The sequence below is a fragment of the Equus quagga genome, chromosome 18 (genome assembly GCF_021613505.1).
Source record: "Equus quagga isolate Etosha38 chromosome 18, UCLA_HA_Equagga_1.0, whole genome shotgun sequence".
Lineage (NCBI taxonomy): Eukaryota > Metazoa > Chordata > Mammalia > Perissodactyla > Equidae > Equus > Equus quagga.
Genome location: NC_060284.1, coordinates 35,952,678 through 35,973,111, shown reverse-complemented (window position 1 = coordinate 35,973,111; position 20,434 = coordinate 35,952,678). Strand labels below are relative to the sequence as shown.

Genomic DNA, 20,434 nt, shown 5'->3' with positions numbered 1-20,434 from the left:
ATATAATTTACTCTTTTTTTTCTAGTTTCTTAAGTTGGAAGCTTAGATGATTAATTTTAGACTTCTCTCTTCTAATATATGCATTCAGTGCTATAAATTTCTCTATGAGAACTACTTTTGCTGCATCCCACATATTTTGATGTCATGTTTTTGTTTTTGTTTAGTTCAAGAATATTTTTAAATTTCCTTTGACATATCACCTTTGACTTATGTGTTATTTAGAAGTATGTTGTTTATTCTTCAAGTATTTTGGAACTTTCTAGATATCTTTTTGTTACTGATTTCTAGTTTAATTCTACTGTGTTTTAAGAGCAGGTATTTTATGATTTTATTCTTTTAAATTTATTAAATTGTGTTTTATAGCCCAGAATGTGGTCTGTCTTAGTGAATATTCCATGTGAGCTTCAGAAGAATGTCTAATCTGCTGTTGTTGGATGAAGTAGAGTATAGATGTCAATTATGTCCAGTTGATTGATGCTTCTGTTGAGTTCAAGTATGTCCTTACTAATTTTTTGCAGCTGGATCTCTCCATTTTGGTAGAAGGGTGTTAAAGTCTCCAACTATAATATTGGATTAACCATTTGCCTCATAAAATTTGATGATGTGTTGTGAGACACATACACATTACAAATTATTTCTTCCTGGAAAACTGACTTATCATTATGTAATACCTTTCTTCATCACTGTTAACTTTCCCTGCTCTGAGGTCTACTCTGCCTGAAATTAGTATAGCTACTCCTACTTTCTTTTGATTAGTGATATTATGGTGTATCTTTCTCCACTCCTTTACTTTTAATCAATATGTGTCTTTATATTTAAAGTAAGTTTCTTGTAGACAACATATAATTGGGACTTATTTTTTGATCCACTCTGACCATCTCTGTTGTTTAATGGGTATATTTAGACCACTGATATTTAAAGTGATCATTGATATAGTTCAATTTATATCTATCATATTTGTTATTGATTTTTATTTATTGCCCTTGGTTTTTGTTTATATTTTGTCTTCTGCAACTTTTCTGCTTTTTTTGGTTTAAATTAAGCATTTTATGTGATTCTGTTTTCACTCTTAGCATATCAATTATATACTTTTTTTTACATATTTTAGTGGTTTCTTTAGTGTTTGTAATATACATTTACAACTACTCCAAGTCCACTTTCAAATAACACTGTACTATTTCATAGGTAGTGCAAGTACCTTATAATAACAAAATAATCTTAATTTTTCCTTCCTGTCTTTTGTATCATTGTTTTCATTCATTTCATTTATAAATAAGTATATATATATATTTGAATACCTTGTTGCTATTATTATTTTGATCAAACGGTTATCAGATCAATCAAGAGTAAGAAAAATAAAAATTTTTGTTTTACCTTCACTTATTCATTCTCTCGTGCTACTCCTTTCATTACCCATATTCAAGATTCTGATATTATCTATATTCTATACCATTTTTCTTCTCTCTAAAGAAGTTCTTTTTAAATTACTTGCAAGACAGTCTACTGCCAAAAAATTTCCTCAGTGTCTGTTTGAGAAAGTCTTTATTTCCTTCACTTTTGAAGGATAATTTTGCAGTGTACAGAATTCTAGATTGGCAGGGTTTTTTCTCTCAACTCTTTAAATATTTCACACCACTCTTTCTTTGCTTGTGTTGTTTCTCAAGAGAAGTCAGATGTAATTGTTATGTTCACATCACATCTATATAGACAAGGTATTTTTTCCTCTGGATTTTTTCAAGATTTTTTTTATCATTGATTTTCCAGAGTTTCAATATGATATGCCTATGTGTGTTTTTTTGGCATTTATGCTGCTTGCTATTCTCTGAGCTTCGTGGATCTTTGCTTTGGTGTCTGACATTAATTTGAGCAAATTGTCTGTCATTATTGCTTCAAATATTGCTCTTCCTTCTGGTATTCCCATTATATGTATGTTACATCTTTTGTAGTTGTCCCACAGTTCTTGGATATTCTGTTCTGCTTGTTTCAATCACTTTTCTCTTTGACTTTCGGGTTTGGAAGTTTCTATTATCATATTCTTAGCTCAGAGATTCTTTCTTTAGTCATGTCCAAACTACTAATATGCCCATAAAAGGCATTATTCATATCTGTTGCAGTGTTTTTAATCTTTAGCATTTCTTTTTTATTTTTACTTAGAAATTCCATCTCTTTGCTTACATTATTCATCTGTGCTTGCATACTGTCTATTTTTTCCATTAAAATTCTCAGCATATTAGTAATAGTTAAAAAAAAAATCTTAGTCTGATTCTTCCAGCATCTTGCTATATCTGATTCTCATTCTGGTGCTTGTTCTGTCTGTTCAAACTATGCTTTTAGACTTTCAGTATGCCTTATAACTTTTTCTTGAAAGATAGACATTATGTACTGGGTAAAAGAAATTTGGTAAATATTCCTTTAGTAATGTAGTGGTAAGGTACAAGGGGAGGGAAGCAGTCTATAGTCCTATGATTAGGTCTCAGTCTTTTGGTGAGCCTGTGCCTCTGGACTGTGAAGTTTACAGTGCTTTTCAGTTTTTTTTCCCTCTGTAGGTGGGACAGGATGGCTGGAGGCAGCTGGAGATGTGTATTTCCCTTTTCCTGCATGGAAAGTGACAGGGAGCTGGAGTTGGGTATTTGCATTTCTCTGGTTAGGTTAAGCTCTAATAAAACCCCAGCAGGTGAGGATCTGAGTAAACAGTTTCTCCTGAGGGCAGGTCTTAAGAAGAACAGAATGCCCTGGTGTACTTCAAAATGGTTTCTTTTCCCCTTCTGGAAGCATGAGGGGATTTTCTCCAGTATTCACTGTGAGGACCTGGTGGAGTTCCTGGTGGTAAAACTCAGAAGGGTGATGGGCCCCTTGGAACTGGTTATCCCTGGAGTTTCTAACTCTTGGAGTTTTTTGTTCTTGTCCCACATAAGGTAAGTTCAGGAGCTATTCTGAGACTTGTATTATAGTTTTAATTTCAGTTCAGTTCTCTAAGTTTTTCTAAATTGGTTTGAGTCCAGTACAAATGCTTAATTCTGGAGATAGTTGGAGATTTTTGTGGCTTATACACAAAATTAGGTGGTTTTCTTTTTTAATGTCTTCAACTCAGATTCCCTCCATACCTTCTAACCTGGATTTTCTTTTCCTGGCTCCTCTTTCCAGAAACACAGGGTTTTTGTCAGAGTTTTAGCCACAGCACTGTTGCAGTGCTCAGCTACTGGCTTCCACCCTAGGGGCAAAACCTTGAGAGACAAAACAAAAGGTAGAGGTAGCTTACCACATGTGGGTTTACTTCTCCAAATTTTGACCCTATTTTATAGCCTCCCTTCTTTTCAGAGTTTTCAGGGATTGTTTTTGTGTTTGTTCAGTGTGTTTAGTTGTCGTCACCCTGAGCATTGGGCTGTAATGGGTTTACACTGTCATAGGAGTACTGAAACTCCCAAGATATAAACATTTAAAAGTGTTAATTCCTTATGAAAATTTTATACTGCTCTGGAGACTTATGCATGGTATGTGGCTGTAGTCTTATCTTCAAATCTCTAAAATTGGTAAAAGTCTATTATCACAGAATTTATCTCTAAAACCTTCTTGCCCTGGCTTCTCTGTGGATCTTCTGTAATGATAAAAGAAAAAAGCAAGCTGTCACTGTGTTTAAAAATTATCATTCTATGCTTTCAATCTAGATTCTAAACAGAAAGCTATAATCACTAATTTTTTTCTTTATATCTTATTTTTACTTTATAAGTATTTAGAAGGTGTCTCATGAAATACGAACTTTAGGAACAGAAAAGTGGAAATAATTGGACACAAGTGATGAAGTCATTTCCATTGTTTTACTTGGGAAATAAGAGATGAAGACAAAAATATCATTCAGTGTCTAATAAGTGCAGAAATGGTTGAATGAAAAAGATTATGATGGTGATTATTAAGTTTTTGCCTTTTGAGCCACACGGATGGTAGTTAGCAGTATTGACTCAGGAGTCTGACAGTGCTGATTTGCTTTTGGTTTGGGAACTTTTAACCAGCGTGGAGATGATGGGTAAGATGCCCAACCCCTCTGTCTTTTTCCTCATCCGTAAAATGGGATGACTGTGGTACTTACCTCATAGAGTCATTGGAGGATCAAATGAGTTAACATTTACAAAGAATTTATATCTGTGTCTCATGTTCCTGGATGTTTTATAAATATTTGTTTGAAAAATAAACTTTCTTCTGTTGATTATTTCTGAAATTAGGTGAAAACAGCAGATACAGCTAACACAGTGGCCACATTTGGCTTTGTAATAGACTCCAGTTTATAGATTATTTTAATGAATGCTTCCAGAACTGAAAGAAAAAATATAAAGTCATTCTGGAGTGGGATTTTATTGCTTACTCTGTCAAAGTAGCATAGAGTCAGAAAAACGGGAAAACAAGAAGGTTTTGAGTTTACTATGGTGGTTGGGTCTTGTGCTTGTCCTATAAATCTTTGGTTAACGTGCATTTGGGAATGTAATCGTGGCTCTTTTTTAATATTGAAAGTCTTGTCTGGAATCAGTTTTGTGATTCCCATTTTAGGTAATGTAGTAAGACATCAAAATAATTTATTTTCTAAATTTCAGGCAATAATATGCAATTTTAAGAGAAGTAACAAATGTGGATACCGAACATGAGGTACAAATTTTATAAAGTTGATGTTCAAACATTGTCCAAGTACAAACCGGTTGTACAAACACAGGTTTAGTGTAAATTAGAGTTAAAATCCCAAGACATACCACACACCCATGTAGTATGAGAGTTCAGCAACAACATTGCTTCAAAGACTCACTGGATTCATGGACATGTTGAATTTCTTTAGTATATAGAACAATGATATATATGTGCAGTTATTCCTAAAGAGGATCTTATGGCTTTCATGCAGAAATAGTCTAATGTAGCTACCTAACAATGTGTCTACAGTATCTTGTAGCAGAGTTTTATAAAACATAATTTTTTCTTACTGTAACAAATTTAGAAGTTGTCAGATTTTATTTAAACTTACTCTTAATAATCAATTATTTACAAAGTTGGATGGCAGATAGGATTTTTTCCTTTTGATTTTTCTGTTTTGGGGAAATGTTGAAGTTTTTTTACTGACCACATGTATAAGTAGGTCAGGCTACAACATTGGTTTAATCCTTTTTTGAGAGTTATCCTTAGGCAAGTCTGAAAGAAGCATCTGTTTTTGGCTGTTCAACATGTAATTACATTCCTTATTGCTGTGCACCAATTTGGTATGACAAGTCTGGTAAAGGAGAACACAAATGTGCCATGTTATTTACGACAAAGCTTCAGTGATAATGTAGGACGCTTCCTCAGTTCTCCTTTCCAGGCATCACTGTACTTTATTATACGACAGTCACGTGGTATCTTGTTGCCATTCAGACTATGCTCATATTTGCACCATTGTAGTGTGATATGCAGATAATAGTCTATATTTCAGGACTTTATTGATAGTTTAATATAAATTCCTATTTAGTAGGATTTATGGTTGGAACTGTTTCAAGGATCTCAGTGTAGCATTTGAGGTGGATTCAGATTTCAGAGCTCTATAGAAGATCCAAAATACCACTTATACAGGATATTGCTTGTCCTCTAAAAGGAGCATTGCCTTTTTGATTTAGTTCTCTATTTTTTGATTAGTGCATCACTGGATTATCCACTGCCAACAGTGGATAATAAAACGTCACACATTTTGTTTTATCGCATTTATAAATTTTACCTCTGATTACTCCAGTGAAAAGTGATATTTGTCATCTTTATTTTTTTCCCTTTTAAGGTTTATTATTTCTCTGTGGCATTTTATTAACTTCTCAAAAAATAAGCCATCTTGCATTGCATTCTTGTTGTCATATCTCTATTACCATGTTGCTTTATAATTATCTATTAATATATAGCTTTCTCAGTAGACTATAAATTCCCTGAGAGCAGGATTTATAGCCTATTAATTTAGATATTCCAGCAGCAACAGCAAGCACAAAGTTTGTCACAGTGTTTACAGCCAATCAAAATTAGTAAATGCGTGAGTGAGTGCTGTACATGGAAGCCGTGAAGACTTTGTTAGAAGTGTCCTGGAGGAGAAGGAGCAAGGACAGCTGTAGGATAACATATGTCATTTGAAAGTTAGGTGTTCATTAAGTAGTTGACTCTTCCCTGTTGAAGCAGAATAAATTTTATATGCCAAACATGTGCTTAAATAATTAATACAAAGACATAAGTAAATAGTTGTAATAAGATATGGTTGTGTCCATAACAAAGATATAGAAATGTTCAAGAGAAGGAATACTAATTCAATCCAAAATGATGAAAAATAAAAGAACGTTTACAGATGAGGGCGCCTGTGTAAAACCCGAAAGTCAGAGTGAGTGGAGCAGGTCTGAGACATGTGATGTGGTTTGGGGACATTTGGGAGGTGTCCCGGCTGCATGTGTCAGGGCCTGTCTGTGGACGGCCTCTTACACCATGCTCAGGGGTTGAGCTTTCAACCATAGGTCATGAGGAGTTTCTTTAAGTAAAGGGATTAAATATTCAGATTTGTTTTTAAAAACGTCTTTTTGTGGCAGTGAAGGAGTTAGTCTAGAATCCAGAGAACCTGATGGAAAAGAAAAACAAAAATCTTGATATGTTGAAACGTTAGTTCAAATAAAAGGTGCTTAGTGTAGAGACAAGACCATGCCAGAGAAATGGAGAGAAGGGTCTTGCTTCAGGCTGCTGACGTGGGGTAGAGTTGACAGGTCTTGGGGACTGATTGGGTATGTGGGGTTAAGGGAGGGAGGAATTTTTAATACTTTGGGCTTTACATAGGTAGTAGAGAGTTGATGTTTCCTTCTTACAAATGTGATCTTTTTGGAATTTTAGCTAAGTTTAAAAGTCTTTAATTCCCTTTATGATTTATGAACTATGTGCTTTTAAAAAAAACTTTAAATTGGCTAAAAGGCCATAGATTATCCTGGACAAAATCTTATTTCATTGTCTTTCTATACTTCCTGAGTTTTATAGTAAACATACATTATGGTATATTTCAAATAATAATGTGAAATTATTATTAGCTCAAAGGAGTATAATAAGAACGTGATAGATTATTTAAATTATTTTTAAGTGATTTGTTTTAGGAGATAGATATTTTTAAAGCATGACCTAGTTCATTTCTGTTTACAATATGACTAGACAAAGTTTTTAGAAGAGTGTCAGGTATACAGTAAGTGCCAAGTGTTACCTCTTATTATAACTATTAATGTTATCTGTTCCTTGGATAATTGCAAGAACCTTTTAATTGATCTCCTTGCTTCTGTCCTGCCCATTGGTTAGTCTGTCCTCTAAGCAGCAAGACTAGAAGAGCAAGCCTATTCCTGTCAAATAGCACCCCGCTGAAAGAATGAATGGTGTATGAAGAATGTTTCCTCTTTGTTTATAATCTTCCAGTGGCTTTTCCTGTCATCTAGAATACAAGTTAAAGTTCTTTCAATATTCTGTAGGCTCCTGTGTGACCCAACCACACCCTCTGCCTCTTTTCTCTGACCTCAGCAGTGGCTTTTCTCCTCCTTGCTCCCTGTAGACCACAAGGCATCCCGTCCTTGATCATATCAAGCATGCTCCAGCCTTGGGCCCTGGGCATCCTTCTGCCTGGAAGGCTCTCCCCTAAATATTCGCATTTCTGACTTCCTCAGTTCCTTAGGTGTCTCTGTCTCAATGTCCCTTTATCAGTGAAACCTTTCATGATCACACTTTGTAATATAGTGTCCTACTTCTGACACATCTCCCTTATCCTGTTTATATTCTTTACACTGCTCTCTCTGTCTTACATGCTACATTTTGCTCATTTTCTCTTCCCGCCTCTGGAATGTAAGCTCTATGAGGGCAGAGGCTTTGTGCTATATCAACAACATCTAGAGTAGTGCCTGAACTTAGCATTTTTTAGTGAGTAAAATAAATATACTTTCTAGCACTTACTAATTCAAGGGGTATAGAGCTTCTACAGCAAACAAGGAAGCAGGAGGCAAGGTCTATCACGTTTTTTCTAACCATTTTATTATTTTTATGAAACAGAGCCCGATTGGTAGTTATATTCCAGTAAGAATGTTTGTTAGAAAGTATAAGAAAAGTGTGCACTTTTTGTGGTAGTGGTTTGTATACAGCTTTAGGCAGTCTCTGTAATACTTGGTAAATAGCTGTTGACTTAGTAGTACATTCAAGTAACGTAGGAACACTACTCATTTTCTTAAAACTGATTTCTTAAGCTGATTTTGAAACACTGTGAAATATAAGGACGGTGTGGGTAACAGTTCTGTCTGTAATTATGTGGTTTCCCTCATTCTTTCCTTTGAATTATGGTTCAGATGCAATCTCTCATGCATTCTTCAATTAAACTAAAATTCTAAGCATTTTGGCAGCTTTTCTTTTCCACATAAAATAGTTGAGAAAGAATCATGAATTGTATGGAATGTTTGAAAAAAACTGAGATGAGAGTTAATGCCTTGGCAAAGTCAGAAGTCTGAGAAGACAGGAAGCATAGGTTTTCTTTTCTTTTCTGATAATGGTAGTTACTTCTTGAGAAGTTTGTGCTGTGTTTGAAATTTAATGTCACTCTTCTTTCTGGATATACAATCAAAAATCTTTACCAAAACCCTCCATATTTTTCCACAAAGCTCTAATATCAAATATGCACAGAAGTTTTAGTGTCTAGGGGGTATCTTATGGAAACCTTGTATAATTTTGTTAAGCTATTGCTTTTACAGTGGCACATACTGAAAACTGCTTAGCTAAATGCGTTTTTCTTTCTCTTCTATTATATTTTTTCCTGATGGGCTTTACTTATAGAATAATGACCCCAAGGCCGAAGAAACTCAACGTTTTGGGGATTTATTTTTGGAACAATTACAAATAGATTCTCCAGCAGCATTTCTTAAATTTTACAGTGTTAGTAGACAAGTTGTCTAGAAGTTTGCCATTCAAGGTGTGTTCTCCTTTAATTGGCCTCTAATACTGTAATAATTATACCTTATATTTGTGTACAAGATACACCTTAAAAACTGGTTAAGTACATATTAATTTTTAAAGCATCTCTGGGAAATGCAAGGCAAATAATAGTATTCTTAATTTACAAATGTTGAAATTGAGTCTTGTAATGGTGAATAAATTATGTGCCCAGAGATCCATTTATTGAACAAAGGTTTATTGTGTACCCACTATGTGCAGGCCTATTCCAGGAACTATGGAAACCTTAGAGAACAAAACAGACAAGTCCTTGCTCTTGTGAAGTTCATATTCAAGTGAATTTAATTGAGCAATGTAGATTAGCTGATTAAGTAGAGGAGCCCAGACTCTTTACTGTGCCTCTGTCTTCCAGCACAGACAGCATACTTTCCTGGCAAGTGACATACACTGATTATTTGAATCCTTAAAGTTAGTATATACATAAAAAGAAGAGGTCAATTGCTATTTCAGGGCCTTCAAGTGCCTGGTCTTCCTCTAACTTCTCACAGTCCCTGTGTGTTCACTCTGGGTTCCAGCAGGAAACAGAGTTCTATTCAGGTGATTTGGAGGTGTGAACCAGGAGGCTGAGGAACCTGGCAGTGCACATTATCTTTCCAAGAGCTGAACGAGCAAGGGGCAGAACTAGAGGTAGAGAGCTCATTGAAAGCTGGAGCCCTGCAGAGTACTTCCTGAGAATGGCAGTAGTGGTGAGAGTGTCAGATTGCTGTGACAAGCAGGAACGTGTAGGGGGAAACTACCCCAACCTCCTCTGCATCATCCAAACTCTTGGCAGTAGCTTCCATTGTCTGCACTGGACACCAGCCTGCAAGACAGTCTAAGCGTGAGGGCTCCAGGGGTCAGGTTCTTTGAGTACAGAGTAAGAGTACGAGAGAGAAGTGTGAATAATTAGGATTTGAGGAGCCAACCAAGATACCAAGTACCTCTATATTTAAAAGAAAAACGAGACACTTGCTCATTAATTATCTCACTTTGCCAGGCCCTCCTGGACCATCCCTCTGATTTTCCAGAGGAAAGTTGTCTCATCCCCCACCCCCATGCCTCAGTTTCTTTCTTCTTCATATTTGAAATATAGTAGGTACTCAAGAAATATGTTTCTTATATATTATGCTTTTGTGTATAGTTAATCTCCCTTATCAGGTTATAAGCTGTCTGAGGGTGGGATCTGGGTCTGATTTTCCTCTTTATTCCTCCTCCTCCTGTCTACAGTGTTGGCATGTTACTTTGCATTAATAAATATTTGTTGACTGACTGGACAGATGAATGATTGGTAAATAGCCAGGGAAAAAGATTGTGAAAGGAATTTGGCTGTTAAACTCCTATGTAAGTTACATTTAAAAGTTATAGGAGAGGGGCCAGCCTGGTGGCTCAGTGGTTGAGTTTGCACGTTCCACTTCGGTGGCCCGGGGTTTGCCGGTTCAGATCCCAGCTGCAGACATGGCACCACTTGGCAAGCCATGCTGTGGCAGGTGTCCCACATATAAAGTAGAGGAAGATGGAAGATTGGCACGGATGTTAGCTCAGGACCAATCTTCCTCAGCAAAAAGAGGAGGATTTGGCAGCAGATGTTAGCTCAGGGCTAATCTTCCTCAAAAAAAAAAAAGTTATAGGAGAAATACAATTATCATCTCACTGATAATGTTTCTGTGCCTATTAACAAAAATTAGTACCTGTGCTAATATATAAAAAAGCAAATAGTTTGGGGAAAAATGTAGTTTTTCCTAAAATTATAAGGCATACAGTACCTGAAATTAAGAATGTTGTATGGTAAGTTTGCTTTTGCATTCAGCAGAAATTTAGTTCTTTGCAAATATTCCCATTTCAATAGGGAATTCTGGCTCTCAACTTTGAGGGCATGCCCCCTCACCCTCATCTTTTACTGTTCAATAGACGTATGTGCAGGTTGACTATACTCTAGTGAGCAAAGAAGTTTTCGTGTTGACACTGAAAAACATTTTTTCAAAATTAAAAAAGAGTAAAAGCTGTATCAATTACTTTATATTATATATATCTATTTTTCAAATCCTCTTAGGCTCATATATTTCATAAAAGGACCAATTTTGATTTAATAAAAGTTCAGTTCACTACAGGAAATACATCGTTCATTTTCATATAGTAGAGGAGTGCAACAAGTTAAACCTAAGGAAATATTTTTAACAGATCTGTTATTTTGGGGGCAGTATTATTGTTTGTAGAACTAGAATAATAAATGTATAGAAATTCTACTAACAATAATTCCTTTTCATCGACTGAGAGACATTTTCTCTAGAGTTAAAAATAGGCAGTAAAAAAAGGTCATGCTAAATTGATGTGCAAGAAATTGATCCCCAAATATCTGGTTTATTTGCTTGGCTTCGAGGAGTAAAAGTGTTGCTCAAGTACTAAACTCATCGTGAAATGATGAAAGTAATCTATCATTTCTTTTCATATTCAAAAGATGATAATTACCTTAAAAATAAGTTCAAAATTTACTGCCAAGTGGAAAGCTATGAAATATAAAGTAAATGTCAAATTCCACGGTTAAGCTTGTGTGACAGGCAGTGAAAGTCATATGTACATGTAGAGGCCAGGTTTGACCTTTATGCTGACTTTCCTTATAAGAACTTGTCCTTTAAATCTGTGTTAAAATACATATAAAAAATACGAAGTGACACCTCCTGTTTTCTTTCATACAAATAATTTTTTTCTCAAGTTAATTTTTTAAATGTGTCTCACTATGATTTCCGTTCTGTTCTGAAATTCTCTTTTTAGATTTTTAAATGTTATGAAAAGAATGTTATTCTATTATTTTGGACAGCAGATGTTTGTAAAAAGTATCAGATGAATTTATTTTGGAGGAATTAAATTGTGACACATATTTTAAATGTTCATTATTTAATGAAATTTTGAAAAGAAGAATCCTTTTGTAATCTGAGAATTATCTCAGTATTTTTCTTTCTATAAACTGCTTTTTTAGGAAGATCGGCCCTGCACTAATATCTGTTGCAAGTCTTCCCCCCTCCTTTTATTTCTCCCCAAAGCCCCCTGGTACATAGTTGTATATCCTAGTTGTAGGTTCTTCTGGTTCTTCTATGTGGGACGTCACCCCAGCATGACTTGGTGAGTGGTGCTAGGTCCACGCCCAGGATCTGAACCGTGAAGCCCAGGCCACTGGAGCAGAGTGTGCCGACTTAACCACTCGGTCACGAGGCCGCCCCTCAGTATTTTTTCAGATTTGTTATTTAAATTTTTACATGTGTTTTCTTAAATCACAAAAGAACTAAGTGTGTTGTTTTAGTCTTGATTTACATTAGTATTAACAAATAAAATGAAATGCAAAATACAGAAAAAATCATTCTGATATAAATATATGTAATTCTGATATGAGAATACATTTTTCTGTTCTTTTTTGCTGTTTCATTTTTGACATGAAGTCAAATTAGAATATAGTTTCCTTAGTATAGAGTTAATTATACAACTAGGAATTGTTTTAACTTTTTTACTAGCATAATGAAAAAACATTTTAAAATAGTCATATAAGTGGATATTTAACATCAGTATGAACTCTAGCATAATTTAATTTGATAAAGTTTTTTAAACCTCTGGTAAGTTTACCTAAAGACTTGTTCCCTTCAAATTCTTTATTTATACTTGAAGTCAAATGCTTTCTTATCATTCTTACTTTGTATTACCTCCAATGGACTGAGGGATATTTACACATAGTGATACTGTTAGGTGTATTATAACCTACTTATCAAATTAAATCAGCCAATATGTCTACAGTGTCTGTTTATTACAAGTCCCTGGACACAGTCAGATATTACCTCAGTTGTAAATAAACAAAACTACTTTGTTTTCTTTTTTTTCTGAAGATTAGCCCTGAGCTAACATCTGCCCCAATCTTCTTCTTTTTGCTGAGGAAGACTGGCCCTGAGCTAACATCCATGCCCATCTTCCTCTCCTTTATATGTGGGATGCCTGCCACAGCATGGCTTGCCAAGTGGTGCATAGATCCACGCCCACGATCTGAACCGGCGAACCCCAGGCCGCAGACGCGGAGCGTGTGAACTCAACTGCTACGCCACCAGGCTGGTCCCAAAACTACTTTTTTTGAGGTGCTGTTTTTGATTCTGTTATCAAGACAAGACTTGTGAAGTATAAATAAAAACAAACGTGTTAACTCAGTCTGTATTAGTTTTCTAGGGCTGCCACAACAAAGTAGTATAGATTGAGTGTCTTAAACAACAGAAATTAATTTTTTCACAGTTCTGAATGTTAGGAGTCTGCGATCCAGATGTCAGCAGGGTTCATTTCTTCAGAGGCCTCTCACCTTGGCTTGCAGATGGCCACGTTCTCCCGGTGTCCTCACATAGTCTTCCTTCTGTTTTGCCTGTGTGCTAATCTCCTCTTCTTGTAAAGAGACCAGTTATACTGGATGCCGACCCACTGTAATGACTTCATTTAATCTTAATTCTCTCTTTATAGGTCCTGTCTCCAAAGGCAGTCACATTCTGTGGTTAGGACTTAAAAACGTATGAATTTGGGGTGGACACAATTCAGCTCATGACATTACATCTAGGCAAGTTCATTTCATCCTTGATTATCAGTGAAAAAATGGATATAAATTGCTACAGAAGGAAGAATGGGCTTTCCCATTAAAGGGAAATTTTCTGCTGATTCTTATAACTTGGTTTGGCTTCAGTGATACAGGATGATAGTCTGCAGGTGGAGGGGAGACAAAATTCAAAAGTAAATGAGAGCAATTTTCTTAAAAGAAAAACTGAGCTTATTCTGGAAACAATCATTAATTATTATTCCACTTCATAGACTTAAGAGGTTGATCCCCAGCTTTTCCTTTTATTATGTTTCTTAACTGAGTAAATGGTTTTGCCGTCCTATCATTCATTGCTCATTTCAGAAACTGATCACCTTGTGCTCCTCTCTGATGCACTTTCCTGTATCTCTCCTTGTGGTTCCCATCCCACTCCATCATCAGCATCCGGTCTCCAAATCTTGCAGATATTTTTTCCTAATATTTCAACTGTATGTATCCTTTACTCCATTCCTGCTACTGCTGACTTACTTTAGTTTCTCAACACTTAACTGCGATGGATTCCTAACTGATTCTGATGCTTCCATACTGGCAGCTTCCAAATCATTCTCCACTATGTTGTCATAGTGATTTTGTTAACATACACCATTGATCAATTTACTCCATTGTTCAAAGTCCTTGAATGACACTCCATAACTTTTAGACTTGAGTTCACGCAAAAGGCTTTTCTTAAATTTGTCTCCTCTTTATCTCTTTCTACTGTCAACCCTCACTATTCATTATCACCATACAGGGCCTTCTCTCCAACTGTGCAGCACTCTGTGTATTTCTCTGACTTTGTCGTACAGTTTCATGCCTCCAAAGTTTTGTTTAAGATGCTTTTTCTGTTTAATGCTCTTTCCCTCTCCAACTTCATCAAACTAACTCCTGTTTGCTCAGAACATATCAAGATTTTTCCGGGAAGCATTTCATAAAAGCATTCATTCCTCTTGAGATACCCACATGTTGGAAGTTAATGGAGCAAGAATGTGCTGTGGGAAATTTAGAGGCTGCTTATTTTTCACAGAATCTAATTGCAGTTGTGTGATTTACTCCAGTATTAGAGGAGAGGAAATTTCTAATGCTACAAACTTCTGAAATTCAGTGAAATACATAGTCGGCAGATACTTGGAGTCTTCTTTTCCAGATATTACCAAAAGTTAATTATCCTCTTAGAATATAAGTAGCATCCAAGTTTTAATATTAAACATTTAACACTTCCAAGATTCAGAGTAGAATTAAAAGTCTTATGGGATTGTACAGTTATTGGTTGCCAGATTGACATTCAAGAGAGACTGTTTATAAATAAACTGTTTATTTGAACAGTTATAGTTCAACATTGATCCAACCTCTGCATTAGCTGTTTTGGTTGTATCTGAATTTCCTCTGCCGTTCTTGTGATCTTATTATATCCCAAATACAAAATCCATTCACAGGTCACAGTGTTCTATCACATAGAACTGAACAGGACGGCTGATCAGAGCCTGGTTTTCCATTGCTTGTTATCAGGAGTCAGCTGCCATGCTTTAAATTCAGTAAATGCTCAGGCTGGGAACTGACTTCAACCAAGCACTGGTTGGCTGCACATAGGATAAGGAGTTGAATCTGAAAGTTCAGACCATGTTGACACTTTGACATGTGACCTTAAAACACCAATTTCTTGTACCACATTTTTCCAATAAACGTAATTTCTTACACATGGAATAAAAGCTAAATGTGTATTAACTGTGTATAAACTAAAAGCTAAATTTGTATTAACTATGAAATGTGTATTTCATAGAGCATGATGTAAATATATTGATAGTACAGAAAATAGAAATAGCTAGACCTTATAGAGAGTTACTGTATATATGTATACACAAACAAAAATATAAAACAAAACAAACAAAAATTGTTAGAATTTGTGCATTATTGTAGTTTTGAAAGGAGGATATGCTATTATTTGTATAATTGGTCTTGATAAAAATGCGGCAGCATCCTTTTGCAATGCATGTGCCATTCAGAAGCACCTCATCTTTGTAGATAGCTTCTACTCAGTTTTCTTACATTTGCTTTGCTTCCCTCCTCTAGTCTCATCCTGTCTATAGGCAAATACTAAGGTATGGACCTAGCTGACATAGCTGTAGATAGCAAGGTAATTGCATCAACCCCAGTCTTGGTTTTGTAGATTGCTAGAGGAGGAGGATGTCTTTTTCATACCGTATGCTACAGATGCCAGTTTTACTTGGTAACTTCTCTCTTTTCCAGCTGTGGAAATTTTTATGACTACTGAATCTAAATATTTAGTTCATTCAATCTGTCAGGATGCTTTTGTTTATCTACGGACTGGCTCACAACATGTCATATGATTAACATAAAACACCATAAAATGCCTTCAGGGGAAAATAGTATTGTAGAGTTTTAACTGAATTTTTCAGTTTCTTTCCAGTAGTATATTTTATGGCTGGATGTTAAACACCTGTAATAAGAATTTATAGTGGAAAGGTTGGCAGAATTCCATTTAATGAAGTCAAGTGCCTTAACTAGAATAGTAAGCACTTAGGAAACCAATATTCTTCCCAAAAAAATACTTAAAAATACAATATGCATATAAGAAAGGAAACTCTTTGTGTTTCTGCAACAGTTTCATTTGGTTCAGTATATTCCCTCCAAGTTAGGTATGGAATTTTTAGCTCTGGAGAGGACCTTAGATATGATCTGTAAATGCAATTATTTTACAAATGATGAATTTGAGTAAGTGACTTGCATAATTCTAAGTGGTTAATGGCAAAGTCGGGAGAAAATTCAAGAATCAGAATTTCTAATTGAAACTCTCAATGATGCCAGTATTCAAGATGTACTCAATGATGCTTCCTTTTTTTTGTTGTTTTACTGAGGAAGATTTGTTCTGAGCTAACATCTGTTGCCAGTCTGCCTGTATTTTGTATGTGGGTTACTGCCACAGCATGGCCACTGATGAGTTGTGTAGGTACCCGCCCCGGAACCAAACTCAGACTGCCGAAGTGGAGTGCACCGATCTTAACCACTAGGCCATGGGGCCAGGTCCTCATAATTTTTTTTAATGGCAGAATGAAGAATTGTGTATTCAGATTTCTCTTTGTTATTTGTTGTTATTCATTCAAAATAATTCAGTTGTGACTACTCAGTGTTCTAAATTTGTCAGTGATTGAGAAATGCTGTCAATAAACTTTAAGAACATATATTCATTTCCTGTGAGCATGTTTAAAATCAGTAGACATAAGAGAAATATTAGAAACTCTCCTATCCATTTAAAAAGAAGAATCTTGAAAAATCTCAGAAACAATCTAATTTGATTGGTTAAATTGTATTGTCTCATGACATAGGAAAATAAGTAATTTTGAGGTTGGAAACACTAATAATGGTGACTATTATAAACCATATAGTTTGTGGATGGGTATTTGCTGATTCTACTTTATTTCATGTTTTACTGGAAAATAAAGTTGGTGTTCCCTTATTTGAGTGTTACCTGTACAAATGAATGATCAAATGAAATGACTAAATAACTGGAAGAAATAAAGCAAAATCTGATAGTGGAGAAGCTTATGAATTCAACAAAATCTATCTCAAGGATGACTAAATATTATAATAGTTCATGCCAGTGAGACTTTATTGGTTCTTGACACCTTAATTTTGGTCATTTTTCTGTTGATAATGATACATTCTAGATGAAAATCTTTAGCGGGTAGTTGGCAATGTTCATTTAAATGTTAGCATATTGAACAGACAAGGGACAGACAAAAACACTAAAAAAAATTGGGGAAATGAAATATCTTTAGTGCTGAAAACCTTCAGTATACTCTTGGGAATGTAGAAGGCCTGTGTACATGTCCATGAAAGACCTGTAGAGACCCTAATATCTCACATACCACTGACCTTGAGGCTCTATACAGCAAGAAATGAGGGCTAAAGCAGAGTTTTAAATTGTTGGAATATTGATAGTGTGCTTACACATGAATATACACACAAAGTCTCTTGGCAAACTGAGGGATACTTATTGGTGCCAGATATTTAAGGAAATCTCTGTTCAGTCATTTGCTGACCATTAACCTAACTGAGCAGAGACGTCAATAGCCACAGATGACAAAGAATACTCACTTACAGAATTACTTCACGTAGGTCACTAAACAAACAAGCAGCAGCAACAACAACAACTACAAACAAAAACAATAACAGGGCCCTGAGGAGAGAATCTGATTCCCAGAGTCAAAATTTAAAATGTTCAACTTTCAACAAAAAATTATGAGACAAGCAAAGAATCAGGAAATTATATCCCATACAAAGGAAAAAAAAAAAAGTTGTGTGAACTGTTCTTGAAGAAGTATAGACATTGGACTTACCAAAGACTTTAAATCAGCAATTATGAATATGTTAAAAAAACCTAAAGGAAACTATGACTTAACTCAATGAAAGTATAAGAATGATGTCATCAGAGCCAGCCCCAATGGCCTAGTGGTTAAAGTTCAGTGCTCACCACTTTGGTAGCCTGGCTTCTGTTCCTAGTCATGGAACCACACCACTTGTCTGTCAGTTGCCATGCTGTGGCAGCAGCTCACATAGAAGGACTAGAATGACTTACAACTGGGTTATGCAACCATGCACTGGGGCTTTGGGGAGGAGGAAAAAAAAAAGAAGATTGGCAACAGATATTACCTGAGGGCAAATCTTTCCCTGCAAAAAAACAAAGAAAGAATGATGTCATCAAATAAAGAATATAAATAAAGATAGAATTTATATATAAAAAAATAGACACTCTGGAGTTGAAAATCAATTGAGATTATTCAGTATGAAGAAACGAAAGAATTAACTTGAGACCTATGGGACACCATACAGTATAACAATATAGGCATAATAGGAGTTCTGGAAAGAGTGGATAGAAAAGGGTAGAAAACATATTCAAAAAAATAATTACCACAAACTTCCTAAATTTGATAAAACATGTTAATCTGCACATCCAATAATCTCAACAAACTATAAATTGGATAAAATTGTAGAAATTCACATCCAACATATTATAACCAAATAATCAAAAGACAAAGAAAGAATCTTCAAAGCAGCAAGAGCAAAGTGACTCACGACATAAAAGAGACTCTCATTAACAGCTGATGTCTCGTCAGATACCAGGGAGGACAGAAAACAGCGGCATGTATGATACTGATATTATGTTGATATTAATCTGAAAAATGTTGTTATAAATAAGATGTTAATTGTAATCCTCAGAGTAATCACTGAAAAACCCTCTAAAAATACAGTAAAAGAAATAAAAGAATTAGAATTGTTCACTAGTAAATATCTGTTTAACACAAAAGAAGACAAAAGTAGAGAAATACTGTAACAAAAAAGGCATAAGACTTCTAAAAAGCAAGTAGCAAAACAATAGCTAAGTGGAGACAACTCAAATTTCCAGTAACTGATGAATAGATAAACAAAATGTCCTCTGTCCATACAATGGATTATTATTTCAAAAAAGGAAGGAAGTATTGATAACATGTTACAACATGGGTGAATTTTGAAAACATGATAAACATAAAGAAGCCAGTCACAAGAGGCCTCATGTTGTATGATTCCAATTATATGAAATGTCCAGTGGTTACCAGGGGCCAGGGCAAGGGAGAGATAGGGATTAGCTGTCAATGGTTATTATGTTTCTTTTTGAGGTGATGAAATTTTCTGAAATTAGATAGTGGTGATTGTTGGACAGCTCTGTGAGTGAACTGAAAAATGTTGAATTGTACACTTTGAAAGAATAAATTCTTTATGTAAATTATATCTCAATAAAGCTGTTATTTTTTTTAAAGGAGAAATGTAATAATGGAAATGTGGATTTATGAGCCACGTGAATAAGTGGTAATTTTAAGGGTGAGAATATAAAGTGCTTTTTAGACAGGTGAAAGAACAATGCAAATAAAAATAATTACTATGCCACAGGTAGCAACCACAGTATTTAATAAATGATTGCTTGCTGGAATTAAATAATTTATACCCCTTTCTTGGCACTTTTCTTAATACTTTGCTTATATCTTTTTCAAGTTATGAATTTTATCCTCCATTTTATTACAGTTTTAAATCATAACCACTAGATTGCATTCTCCAAAGGTCAGGGATTACATTAAATTTATATTTCCACCTCCATTGGTACTATGTTCAATGCCTTGTGGATAATACTTTCTCAATCAACACTTGTTGATGAATAAATGAGTGTTGTAGTATAAAGGTACTATGAATTCTTTCCTAGCACTCCATGTTAGAGACTTTTTAAATTTAATGTCTACATTTTCATCAGGCCCTAAATAATTCCTGTTCATAAGATACAGAGGGAGCTGGAATGGCTGAAATTATTCAAAATGGAATCAGGAATTCTGTGAATCAGACTCATGTGCTCAAACTTACAGCGACTTGATTCATCAAGTCAAATGGATTTTCAAATGTTCTTCTGGCCCTGAGTATAATTCTGAATCAATATGATCGTGACCATAGATTTATATCACACTAGTTTCTTCTTGAATTAGACCCATTTGGAAATACTCAAACTGCTTCAAGAGCAGAATATTTTGATTCTTCTCTTGTTTACAGTTTCCAGAACCTCCTGAAATTAACTCTTTAGATAACCTTATTATTAATTATTTCTATTTTTATTAAGATTATATAGATTTTTAGATATGTGAGTTTTAATGTATGCTTAGATGCTCCATTTTTTCTTAATAAAAATATACCAAAGTCGTGCTTTTTTATTTATAATTTGGATTTTTCTGGCCTCTGCATTTCTCATTCATCTTTGTAAGTAGAAATTTATTTTGATATTGATTCGATTCCTCTAACAGAACACAATAGTTGGATCTATATTTCATTTAAAAA

The 20,434-nt window shown here is 34.9% G+C and overlaps 1 protein-coding gene across 1 annotated transcript in view; it reads left to right on the top strand.

The window, feature by feature from the left end:
* COL11A1 (collagen type XI alpha 1 chain) overlaps positions 1–20,434 on the top strand; it is a 195,556-nt gene that overhangs the window by 41,167 nt on the left and 133,955 nt on the right. The gene's annotated exons all lie outside the window — the stretch shown is intronic.